Consider the following 13,717-nt stretch of genomic DNA (forward strand, 5'->3'; position numbering starts at 1 on the left):
ACATGAGAGATAGGCGGTTTTAATGGGCTGTTTTAATTCAAGTCACGTAATTTAAAACTGCCCATTTAAATGCGTAATTTAAAACTGACTATTTAAATTGTAGCGACCGAGTCACATAATTTAAAACTGGCATCACATTATTTTTCTAGAAACCATGTATTAGTACTCAAAAAAATAAAATTATAAAAATTTAAAAAATTTGATAAATAAAATTTAAATGATATAATTTAAATTTAAAAATTTTAATATAATTTGAACGATATAATTTGAACATTTCAAATAATAGAATACAAAAATAATCTTACAAAATTTTTAATATTAAATTGATAATTTCAAATTTCGTATTTAAATAGACAATTTAAATTACGTGAAAATCGCCCAATAAAACTATTTATCTGCCATATTAATTAAAACGTTCCGATTAAAATGACGATATATCGTAAAAAATTTCTATTCTACCTCTAATTTTATACAAATTTTTACATTAAACATTTAAACTTCTTCTTTTAGCTAATTCTAATCCTAATTTTACTAACCCCACTCATCCCTCGTTATCTCTCACTCAACCCTTTAACTCTCACTCACGAAAAAAAAAAGAAAACAGAGAAGAAAGCTAACCTAATCCCTATTTGCATATTCCCCATCGCCACTCTCCTTTTTTTCACCCTCTGCAGCCACTCTCCCTTCTCACCAGCCTATTCAACCCTCTCTCTCTCACCGTGCCGCCATCCCTCATCACTCTACCTTCTCACCCGCGCCGTCACCAGTCTCTCTGTTTGCGGCGTCGTCAATTCCCCTCTCTACCGCCGCGGCAATTCTGGTCTCCGCCACCTCGTCCGTTCTCCTCTCCGCTGCGCGTCTCATACTTCATCCTTAGTCCTCTGCTCTACACTCTGCTTTGCATGTTTGTCGCCAGCTCGCATCCAATAGGAAGAAGCCGCCGTCTGCCGTTGACAACATCCCGCCGAAGCCGTGGGTTGTCCCTCCTCCAGTCCTCTTCCACTTCCACTTGGCTTCAAGTGTGATACTCTCTCCTTCTCTTTGTAATCTATTGCATTTAGGGTTTATCCCTCTCTGTAATTTGTTATAGCTTTTGTGCTTGTGTCCTAGTATATAAATCATAATCTATGCTTCTATATATAATCACCTTCTTTGTATAAATCTTACTCCTCCCTGCACCAACAGTTGCCGTCGTCCTCCATCCAAAATAGCAGCATGTACCAGAAATAGAGCCTTCGTGTCGGGTTGGTTATATATTCCTATTGTTGATTATTGTTCTTTTATTGCTTTACTGCTAATTTTTTTGAAATTGTAGTGATGATTTAGGGTTTGATTTGTGTTCTGTTTATTTTATTACTCCGTTTATTTTAGGTTCTGTTTACTAGGGTTTTTATTTTCTTAATCCTGTTTTGAATTTCTGTTTCTATGAATCTAATTTTTGATGTTCTGTTTGTATGTTTGTTGTTACGATTCTGATTCTTGAATTTGTTCTATTCTGATTTGTTTTTTGTTCTAATTTTATTTGTTCTTTCTGATTCAGTTTGGTTCTATTTGTAACTCGGTCGCTTGCTTTTTTTTTTTTTCATCTTGATTTTTTGAGTCAGGTTGATTATGGTTCCATCTGCACTTGCTATTTTTGCAAAATTGTTAATGATTTTAACTTGTTTGTGTGCTTCTGCTAATTTGTTAGTGATTTCTGATTCAGGTTGATTATTGTTCTGTCCCTTTTGATTTCAGGTTTGTTTGTTAGTTATTGTGATATATGATTTCATGTTATGACTTCCTGAATAAGTAGGATGTATGACTTTTTTGCACGTTATAGTGTGATGTATGAATTTTTTTGCACATTATAGTGTGATGTGAATCCCTTGAATAATTAATCTCCAGATGTAGTCACACTACAAGAATTTTCCATGCTAAGCCACTGAAATCGAGAGAAAGCGCCTCTTCGTGAACGACGTTGTCGCCGCATTCGTTTCTGCCATTGCCTCCTCTTCGCAACACCGCACCTCCGCCGCTTGCACTGCCGCCAGTAGATCTTCTCCCTTTATTTTTTCGATTTTTGGTTTTTCATTTTATCATTTTGCTAATTCTAAAATTCAGCAGGATTTTGTTGTTGTCACCGTCGCCAAAGATTGTTGCTGCTATTCTTTTTTTTTCTTTGATGGCCAAACTTGTTGCTCGTTGCTCAGCTTGCTCTCCATGGCCGCCATTTGAAGAAGGTAACGATCGTTACTTTTCCCTCTTGGCATCTTTTTCTTTTTATTTGTACTGATACTTGTAACTAATTATAATTGTTTAGTAGGGAAGAAACTAGTGACTAAATTTGTGTGGGGTTTCTACTTATTTTTGGTATTAGATTTTTATAAGAGCCACTGTAAAAAAAATGATACTCTTAAGAATCTGCTCTCTAGTTAGGTGTTGGTGATATATTAGTTGAGCAGAAGGCAAAAGTTTTTACAATGTATTCAGTATATGATGATCATCTGTGGTAGAAAAGCTCCCTGTTTTTTACAAGACCATGTAATATGTAGTTGTGTTTCACTCTTGCAGCTGCAAATGGTGTAGTCATTGCAACAGAGAAGACACTGCCATCTATATTGGTTGATGAAGCATCAATAAGTTTGTTATTTGTTAGAGTTTCCCTCTTGTCGGCTATATGCCTTGTGGTTAGTGCTTACATATAATTTTTAATTTTGTTATTCTCAAACTTCAGATATTATTGCCAAGTGAATTATCTAAGTATATTTTGAATGTCAAGGGAACATGCAAAAGTGTGGCCATTAATTTGAAATTTGATCTTAGTTCTTTGTTCTATTCCATTGCAGGTCCAGAAAATTCAGTTATTAACACCAAATATAGGGGTTGTATAAAGGTTTGTTTCTTTCTATGTATTTAAATATTTCAAAGTTAAATATATTTTTATGATATCATTAATAATGTTTATCTGATGTCTTCTTAACCATGAGAGGCCACTTAAGGTTTATCTTATTTTAATTTTTTGCTCATGCCTGCAGGTATACTAAAATAGATGATTCTTCTCATATTTTGTGCACAATAATAAAAGGGAAGAATGATGGAAAAAAAAATAATATTTCTACCTTACCCAGCAGTATATTAGCAAATCAACCAACTATGTTTGTGAACATAGATACTGATGTGGATACCTATAGTTTTGAAGAAGCAAGTATGTGGGTTAATACATTTATCTCACTATATCAACTACTAAGTCTTAGGTGTTGTTTTTTTTTTATTTATTTTTAATGTGTAATGAGAAATTGAGATGTATAATATATAATGAATTTTATGAAAGCAGAATCACATTTGTGCAACGAGATTGAAATATCTCTAAATAAGTGAGTGAATACTTACTTTTACATGATATTGCAACTGAGCTTTTTTCTTCATTAGTTTACTAATTAAGTCATGTTTTTAGGGCTATTGAATAGATAGAATAGGCATTTAATCAAGTCAAAGACTTGGTTATTATTAGGTTAAGCTTTAATATCCAATTTTTTTAAACATGGTTTGAACTTTTTTAAACATTTATAATTTTGATGAACTAATTATATTTGTATGCATTATAATCTTTTATTTAAATGACTCAAATAAAAAAAATAATTTGAGGTTTATTTTAGTATACCGAAAAAATTGGTATCCTAAACTCGATGATAGTGATAAATTAAAGACGATATTGTGACTGAAATATTTGCCACATACCTATTGATTTGTTACTAGTTTAAAAGGAATTTGCGATGATATTTGCGATAGTATTGCAATTAGTTGACTATATATTATTTCCTAGCACATTAGCGACTACTTCGTAATTTTGCTTTCTCATTTAGCATAGCTTTGGTTTAGCGACAAAATTCCTACAAATTTGATTAAAGTTTTTTCAAAGATTAGCTATAGATTTGCTACAAAATGTGATGGATTTGCGATCATATTAGTGGCCAATTTGCGACGAGTTAGGTTTGGAAAAATTCCTCACTAATTAGCGTCAACTAAGCATTTTATTTTGTCTACAAAGTTAGTTTGGATTTAGCGATGAGTCTGCTGCAGTAGAGTTTGTCGCTAATTAGCGACTATCGTTTAGTCTATTTCTTCTATGAAATTAGCTTTTACAAAAGTGATAGATTTGCGACAATCTATTCAGTCGCTAAAAAAACTTTCCGATGAATTAGCGACTGTTGTATTTGTCTCACTAATCTGCGACTTGAAATTAGTGAGGAAAGCATTAGTTGCTAGGCGGTAGCTAATCCGTCACAAATCATATTTTGCGTCAGATTAGCGACGATTTTACGATAATTTTTGTAGTAGCTAATCGACTTTTTTCTTGTAGTGGCTATGGCAATAGTTTCCTGGAATTTTCCTGGTCGCAGTCCACTTTTTATGGCGTGCAGTTCCACCTCTGGGTGGAGGTCGGGTATACTCATGGCTATCTTTGTGAAGCGCGTTATGTAGTCCCTGAGGCTTTCTTGCTGGCCTTGCTTGATTGTATTCAGGTAATCAGAGTCGTGTAGGTAGATGGCCGATCCAGCAAAGTGCTCTTCAAAGGGCTTTGATAGGTCTCGAAAGCGAGAAATAGAACCTGCATGCAAGAATAAAACCAATCAAGTGCAGAACCGTCTAAGTAAGATGGAAAACAACGACAAAAAACTTTATCAGATGCACCGTTTACTATTATTATGGAGGTGAACTTCTTGATGTATTTCTTTGGATCACCTAACCCATCATAGGGAGTTAGGGTGGTCGGCAGAGTGAACCTCCTGGGTAGCACGAAGTTCATCACCTCGGTCGTGAATGGTCCAGGGGAGCTTTCCTGATTGTCATCCTCGTCGTCTGGCCGAGCTTCCTCATTATGCTCGGGTTGCTCCTCTTCCTGTCGAGCAGTGTCAGAGACGTGTGTTGGCCCTGATTGCTGCTCGGCTTCCTTTGTCCGTTCTTGCCAATCATTGTTGTTTTCGGTTTGGGTGTTATTCAAGTTGGCAATTTGCTGTGCCATTCTTTGGTTCTCCTCGGTCATGTGCTAGTTGGCTTGCCGTAACTCGGTCACCATCTAAAGGAGTTCGGATGGTGTGGGTGGAAGTTGTTCAGCCATGACTCGGGTGAGAACCTTGAGGCCGATGATATATGGAAGGGATTATATTCTCGACCCCACGGTGGGCGCCAATTGTTGCTGTATGGATACCTGGAGGGAGAGCTCGATCTCTGAGAATCGACGCCGAGTTGTTATCTTCAGTGCCGACCTTTGAGCTTTGTGGTAACCTGAGCTTTACTCCAAGGATGTGTCCAATTGCGTAGAGCTTTGAGCAAGAAACAAGGGAGGAGTGTACCTGCAAAGGCACTTCGAAGCTTAAGTCAGTATTGAGAATTCAATGTATCTTTTGGATAGGAGATCATACCTTTTGTAGGTGGAAATGTACTAGTCGATTATGCTTCTGCTTTATTGTCTGTATTGAAGAGCAATAATGTTAGGTTGGACGTTTCACTTTTTGGAAAGCAGTCCGTTAAGCTAAATTATAACGTAAGTTGCCGATTAATGATGTTGATTGCTGATTAGCAACTGTAATGCCGATTAATAACGTAACGCCGAACTATGATGCGTTCTGCTGAGTTATGATTCATAATGCCAAGTTATGACTTGATATTTGTAACGGTCGAATCAAAAAGCATGGAACATAAACGATAAAGTATAAATTATACATTTTTTTTAATGTATTGAACTTTTTTATTGTTTAATTTAATTAAATTTTATTTTTAACTTCAAAATAAATTTTAATTTTATCTTTTAATAATATCATTTTTTTCGATAGATAATTATTCATTTATTTTTTTTAATCATATCTAAATAAATTAGTCTTAATCACATTACTTTTATTATACATAAATTTTGTTTAATTTAACTCTTAATCATATTACTTTTATTCTAAGTAAATTTATTTTTTATTAAGAATATAATTAATTAAATTAATTAATTAATTATCTATCGTAAAAAATTTGATATTATTAAAAAATAAAATTAATTAAACTAAACATTAAATAAATTCGGTATATTAAAGACAAAAAGATATAATTTATACTTTATTTATATGTACCATGCTCGTTTCTTTTTTTCCTTTCTACAAGTTTATCTATTAGTCATTTTACAAGTATGAGTAAATATCTTGAATTTGTAATGCAATCCATTCAGTTAATATTCATGATTTAGTAATTCTTTTAAGAATAATATATTATTTTTGTCCCAAATATTTTCGTTATAGTTAAGTCTCTAACGATTTAAAATTATCTCATTATTTTTATTATTATCTTGCTGTCAATTCTATTAAGAAATCACTATCAGTAAAATAATATTAAGATAATTTTAAAAAATAAAAAATTTAAATAAAAACATTTAAACGTTAAAAACAACTTTAGAATTTACTCTAAATATTAAAAACAAAAACTATACCTTATTCATTTTATGTTATTATCTTTCTAGCGTTACTCCAATGAAACTACATTAATCCTACTTATTGGCAATATCAACGGCCAAGCAAAACAATCAATGACAAGCTCGTCTTTTGACCAAGGCATTTTTAGATGCTTTGTCACGTCTATTTGTTTATAGGATAAGGAGATGAAAGTGGAAATGTTTTCTATTACTGAGTATTACATGCTTTTATTTGTAGATTTGTTAATTTGAGTCTTTACTCGTTAGGTATTATATAGCAAAATTTTTGTTCAAATTGTTTTCTAAAATTACCTGCATGAACGAAAGAGGATGTGGAGTGTAGAAACAAAATGTGTAACGATTTGTCTGATAAAATTACGAAGATGGGTTGTTTAATAGACATTTCTAAAAGACGCAGGTAAAAATTGGGTATAATATTAATATCTTTAATTAGTTGTTATTATTAGGAATTTTTCAAGAAATTAGATTCCCAAAACAAATAACTTTTTAAATATACAAAGTCTTTTTTATTTGTTTTGAGAAATATCTTTTTTTTAAATAATTTTGAAAAAAAAAATTATTATTAGAATAGCTTAATAAGTTTTTTTTCATACCTGAGCCTACAGAATATTAGACCAATCCATTCTCCTCTTGATAGACAAATTATATAATCGGTTTGACAAGGTCGGTCCAATAGTAAATGTCTAGTCTATGTGGTCTAACATGTATGGGTCAGAATAATTTGGATACGAATCTTTTAAATATGATTCCAATTCAAATGGAGGAACAAGTCAGACGCTCTCTCACTATTTGAGTTATCATCCCAAATGATAATTACTTTAAACATGGAAAATAATCTTCTACTCTATAATTACACTCTAAGCTTTTGTTTTAAAAAGTTTACTTTACATGTTGATTCATAGATATAAAGAGAAGTGAGATCACACTACTTATGTAAAGGTGAAACTATTAGTCTGATTTTGATAAAAAAAAAAAAAATCAATTGTAAAAAACTGTTTAAGAAAAATTAGTGTATGAACCCGTACTAAGCACGAAAAAATTTATAAAAATAAAAAAAAGATTATATGTTTAGATATTTTAAAAAACACACAAAATAATTATTATGTTAAGAAATTTATAAAATTATTCTCAAAATCAAAGTTTAACTTAAAAATAGTGAGTAATAATCATTTTACACTTTTTTTAGTAAAATAATTATACATTGATACAGAATTTAAAATAAAATTAAAATATTTATATTAAAATCTTATTTTTTTAAAGACTTCTCTATAAATAATATTGATAGTTGAATTTATAAACATTCCTACGTGATTCATAAGTAAAACTTTTAAACTTCTCTTACTTTTAACTCTTGAAATTAAAGTGCCACATATAGCTGGCCATGTGTAAAAACTGGTTTGGGCAAGTACAATCTAACATGAGATAAAGTTTGTCCCTGAGACTTATTAATTGTCATGGTAAATGATACTATTATGAAAAACTGTCTTCGTTGGAATCTAACTGGGACGGTTTCATTTGTTGGTACCATATTCATTCTTGAGTCAAAGCAATATGACCAACATTGTTATCCGTTAAGACTTCACATTCTATGACATGATTTTCAAGTTTCCTAACTTGTAGCCTTGTACCATTACAAATACCACTAGATTGGTCAATATTCCTCAGTAACATCACCGGATCACCAACCTTGAGTATTAATTTATGTGGAGGCAAATCAGAACCATTTATGCTATTCAGTAATTCAAGATCTAAATTTTGTGTAGACATCCGATTTTTATCCCTAGTGTATGTTCCCGTGTCCTACACAGGATAATACATAAAATTATATAAAATTTTTTATTAAAATTTAAATAAAAAATATACATAATAATTATTATTATAAATATTTTACAACTTAAAAATATTAAAAATAATTAATATTTATTTTAATCAATTTAAATTTATTGAATGGTCATCTCATTTGCCCGCTTAAGCAAGTATTTGGAGTTCGAATCTCGTCTTGTGTGTATTACAATCCATTAGTTAGCGACATACCCTTAATAAATAGAACATCAATATGTGGTGGATTAATTCTCGACTTGCCAAGTTAAAAAATCTGTAAAAAAGAATTGTATTTGTCTTTAAAATAGATTAATTTTTCATTAATAGAAATATTTATGAATTTTTGTCTTTGTTAAAATTTTCTTGGGACAATTTTATTTATTGCTATCGTATTCATTCTTGAAATCAAAACAATATGATCAACATTGTTACTTGTTAAAACTTCACATTTTATGAAATAATTTTTAAATTTTCAAATTCATAAATTTATGTCATTACAAAAGTTATTAGATCGATTAATATTTTTTGATAATATGGTGTATTAAAACACCATCGTTGAGTATTAGTTAGTGTGAAAAGAAACCGATAACAACTTTTGTTATTCAATATATAATTTATTCTATTGAAAAATAAATTAATATTTTTTAAACTTGTAAATACATTTTTTTCTAATTTCTTACACCATTTTATTTGCCAATATTTACTATTAAAAAATAGCAAATGACCATACTATCTTACAATATATATGATGTACAAAGTAATTTCTTATCTTAAAATTAATTTTGGTTAGTGAGATAAAATTTAAAATATTTTTTTATTTTCTTACTCAAATTTAAATTTAAATTTAGAATTGATTAACAACTCATCATTTTTTTAATTTCAATAAAAATAAATTGGTTAGATGCAAAATATTCATCATTTAATAATTTCAATCATTTAAATTTTAATTACCAAAAATTGGATTAAAAATTAATTATAAACTTAATAATCGATATTTTATATATATATATATATATATATATATATATATATATATATATATTAGTATGTAAATAATAATATCCAATGTATTGATTATTTATTTTTTTGACAGAATTAATATATAATCTATTGAGAATTAATTTATTATCCAAAAATTTTTTATAAACTTTGTAATATGTGAAAATAGTAATCTTATTTTTTATTATTATTTAATAAATTCTTCATAATTTTTTAATTATGTAATTAACTTAATTAATAATCTTTATTATTGCTTTTATACTAAAAAATATCAATTTATACTATTTATATATTTTTCACTACTAATAAATAAATAAATATTTGCACTATTATACTTATTGTGCTAGATGATAACTTAAGTTATTTATTTTGTATGTTAAATTTATTAAATGTTAAGATAAAAAATTAAAATTGTTCAATAAATTATATAAATAGTCATGACAGAAAAAAAATTATATATTATATATAATAATCCTTGATATATATAGTGTCATGTATATATTAAATTCTCTATTTTAATTATGTGAGTGATTATTGTTATTTTCACTTTTTTGTTATATTAGAAAATAATATTTAAAACTAAAAAAGAGATAATTAATTTTTTTAATTTGAATTAAAAAATGTCTTGCAAATATATCTAACTTTTATATATACTAAGTGTTATAATATTAAATAGTATGATATTTGCTATAATAATGACTCAAAATATTAATTTAAGATATATTTGAACCTGGTAAGACCTCAATGCAAGTAAGATCAACTAAAATCTATTGTTAGGGTTCCAAATCTGACTTGAGTTCATTACCTTAAAGACCCAATGCAGATGAAGTACATGCGTTCCCTCTTAAATCGACTTAAATTGGATCTCCGTTGCTAGTTAGATATGGTAATGAGGACTCAGGGGAGCGTGAGAAACCCACTTTTCATCCCTCATTCCTATTTAAAAAAAAATGTCCATGTTCTTTCTCCGTCATTGCAAGTTCCTATTTAATTACCCCTCAGAGAACGTAGATCTCTTTGGGTATCTATTAATATTCTTTGAAAATTTTTTAAAAAATTAACACAAAAAGACATAATATAATAAATCATAAAATAATCAATTCAATATAATTCAACACAATTTATAACATATTCGTTATGAAAAATAACATTTCAAAAGGAGAAAACATAAAAAAATAATCCAACATAATAACATAACATAATTTTTTAGGACGATACTGAGCGACATAGCGACGGACTTGATGAGAGGTAGAGAAAGTGAGTTAGAGAGAGAGAGGATCAAGGCTGAGAATGAGTCTGGAAGAAAAAGGAAAAATTCGAATTGGAGGCAGAAATTAAGATTACTAAATTCAAGAAATGGATTTACGTATATATAAAATAGGATAAATTAATAATTTTATATTCGCGTATATTTAATAAGTTTCATAGGGCGGGTACTTATGTCCGTGCCCCTATTAGGAGTGGCAAACGGGAAAGTCCGTCCTGTCTCGCCAAAAGCCCGCCCCACCTAGTAAAACGGTTCTGAATTTTTTCCCGCCCGCCTAATGGTAGGCTAGCGAGATCTCCTTTTTTTATAAACCATTAAATATTAAACAATATATATAATTTCACAACAATTTCAATAAATTTATAATTTCTAAAAACATAAAAAATTATAATTTTTAAATTCACGCACATTAACGCCTTTATAATTATAAATATGTAATAAATATAATTATAAATCAATTTTTTTGAAACAAAATAATAAAACCAACATTGTCCAAAGCAAAAAAAAATATTATCCAAAATATAAACTTCTTCAATTATCATCTTCATTCTCTTGTAGATCAATAACATTATAAAAATTTGTAAAAAAACGTCTCTACCAAAATAAAAGTTTGGCCCAGCGAAAAAGCCTGCCCGCCCCGCCGAAGCCCGCCAAATCCTGTGGATTAGGCGGTGCAGGGTAGGCGGGATTTTTAAGTTTGGTGGTCATAAATTTCCAACCCAACTCGCATTTTTTGGCGGGTTATGCGACCAGCTCGACAGATTTCGACCCGTTTGCCACCCCTAGTCCCCATCCATTTTCGCATGGCAGGTCGTGAGGATTTCAGGAGTCCCCATCTAGCTCCAAAACGCGAGTAATTCCTGCAAATACCCGTTTCGACTGTTTTAATTTTGTGATCATCCTTATTGCTAGCATTCATTGGTTCGTGACGTGGAGCTATTCTAGCCACTCAATAAATTCTCAGATAATCAAAGTTTAAGTTATATCATTTTTATAAAGTTACATGTATCCTTATTATAACAATATTAATAAAAGATAAATGGATAAACACTAAACTATTGTTTGGATATAAGATAAAAAATAAGAGGAAAGAAAATGGAAAGAAAAGTATATTTTTTGTGTGTGTTGTTTAGATAAAAAAAATGAACGAAAAGAAAGTAGAGGAAAAAATTTCTTTTGTTTGAATGGAAGGAAAAGTAAGAAGAGAAAAAATCATAATAGAAAAAAATTATATTAATGTTTTTATATATTATATATAAATTATAATTCAAATGGTAACTCTGTATTTTAATCCATGTTTGCACTTTTGAATCAGTTTTTTTCGTAACTTTGAAGAGAAAAAATTTACGTGAGCTCCATATACACTTTCATGTTTTTCATTCAATTTCTTTGTTGAACCAAATAATGAAAAATTGATTTTTCCATCCATTTTCTTCTCCAGCATGTTATTCCTTTACAAATTCTTCTAATCTAAACAATGCATAAATATGTCATCCATTCTATTATATATAACAATAACTAATATCACATATTAGGCGAATTTACGTTGATAAACCAAAGTCATCCTAAAATTACCTAAATCCCCTAAACCCAATAACGTTATCTAGTTGTCTCCATTTACATTTCCATATAAATCGAATATAATGAATTCGAATTAGGATAATAAGTAGTAAATCTAATTTATATTTAATAATTTACTCTAACTTATGGTAAAAATGTAAAATATGATGCCAAAAAAAAATTAAAGCGACATACATTTTTTACTAACGAACAAAAAATATTTATATGGAAAGAGTCAGTAGAAGGAGAATTCCGCACAATGTGATTCATCTTAGCATTCAATTCTCCGTACCTAGTGCAACCTCCAACCTTGAATTGTGACTTCTTCATTATGTGCCAGATGCACCATTGGTGGACAGTATCAGGTAGGACCTTCCTAATAGCACCGGCCATGGCCTTGAACTGGTCAGTGATGAACACCCACTCAAAACTAGGGGTCTCCTCGCTCCCAAGTAAAGCACAACCAAGAAGAGTAGACTTTCTATGGTGGTTTACACCGACAAAGGATGCAAATGGTAGACCATGCCTGCGAAAACACCAACAACAAATGACAGACCCAATAACAAATTAAAAAAATAACTGCTTTTACGATTGACACATAAGTAAAAACAGACCTGTTTCTTTTGTAAGTGGTGTCGAACGACACCACATCTCCGTAATATTCATACGAATCCCTGCACCTTGCATCTACCCAGAGTGCGCTCTTGAACTTATTTGCATCATCAACATCTATGGCATAAAAGAAGTTGGGATTGATCTCCTTCATTTGAATGAAATAATTCATCATCTACTTAAAGTCCGCATTGTCATCGGCACATCGAAGTTTGCTTGTGATGTAATTTCTGACATCTTTTTCTGAATAACTCAGGTTTGAAGACCCACCAACCTCGTTTGCCAATGCTAGATACTGTAGAACCTATGCACAATTACTCAAGAGGGGGGGTGAATTGAGTATTGCAACAACAATGAATCTTTTTGCGAAAGTTAAAGACAATATACAAAAGTGTTATTGTACTAGTATTTTTCCAAGAGCTTAACTCAATTGCTAAGCATTTATAAGGAGCTTTTACTTTCCAATAGACACCAACTCAAATAAATTGATCAAGCTTTTCACCAATCGGACTTAAGCTATTTCTTAAGTACTTACGAAGCTACTTTTCGATCACAATTTATTTGCTCAAAGGTAAAAGACAATAATATAGAAGAGATGAGTTTGGAGAGATGCAAACGCTATTTAGAGTGGTTCGGCACAATCCTTGTCCTACGTCCACTTTCTTTCTCAATCGCTATTGAGAAGTTCCACTATTGCCAAGCTTCAAGGTGCTCGCACAAAACCTTTTACAATCCGAGTCCTTAGTTTCTAACACCTCACGGTATATGATCACCACTCGTATACTAACCCACTCCACTTAGAGATACCTCCTCTAAGATTTGCCTTGAGTACTTAGTATACTTCTTTGGTATCCTCACCGACTATAGTGTTTATAACTCTTGACTCAACCTTGGAGATCACACTCCAATTTACAAAGTGTTACAAGAAAACAATTCTCAAAGAATTGTTGAGATGAAATGAGTACTCTCTAGAAGAGTGTATGATTACAAGTTTAGCACTATTG

The 13,717-nt window shown here is 30.6% G+C and overlaps 1 long non-coding RNA gene across 5 annotated transcripts; it reads left to right on the forward strand.

Moving 5' to 3' along the window:
* Window positions 1-524: 524 nt before the first annotated feature.
* Window positions 525-3,332, forward strand: LOC112743539 (uncharacterized). 5 transcript variants are annotated; one of them, XR_003172019.3, is made up of 8 exons: window positions 567-1,019; window positions 1,186-1,244; window positions 1,706-1,737; window positions 1,888-2,032; window positions 2,107-2,222; window positions 2,554-2,669; window positions 2,829-2,875; window positions 3,018-3,332. It is a non-coding gene; the product is annotated as an uncharacterized lncRNA (long non-coding RNA). The 5 variants fall into 5 exon arrangements; XR_003172017.3 differs by lacking the exon at window positions 1,706-1,737 and having other exon boundaries at window positions 528-1,019; XR_011871007.1 differs by lacking the exon at window positions 1,706-1,737 and having other exon boundaries at window positions 561-1,019; window positions 2,104-2,222.
* Window positions 3,333-13,717: the final 10,385 nt, after the last annotated feature.

This window comes from Arachis hypogaea, chromosome 14 (genome assembly GCF_003086295.3).
Source record: "Arachis hypogaea cultivar Tifrunner chromosome 14, arahy.Tifrunner.gnm2.J5K5, whole genome shotgun sequence".
NCBI classification, from domain to species: Eukaryota; Viridiplantae; Streptophyta; class Magnoliopsida; order Fabales; family Fabaceae; genus Arachis; species Arachis hypogaea.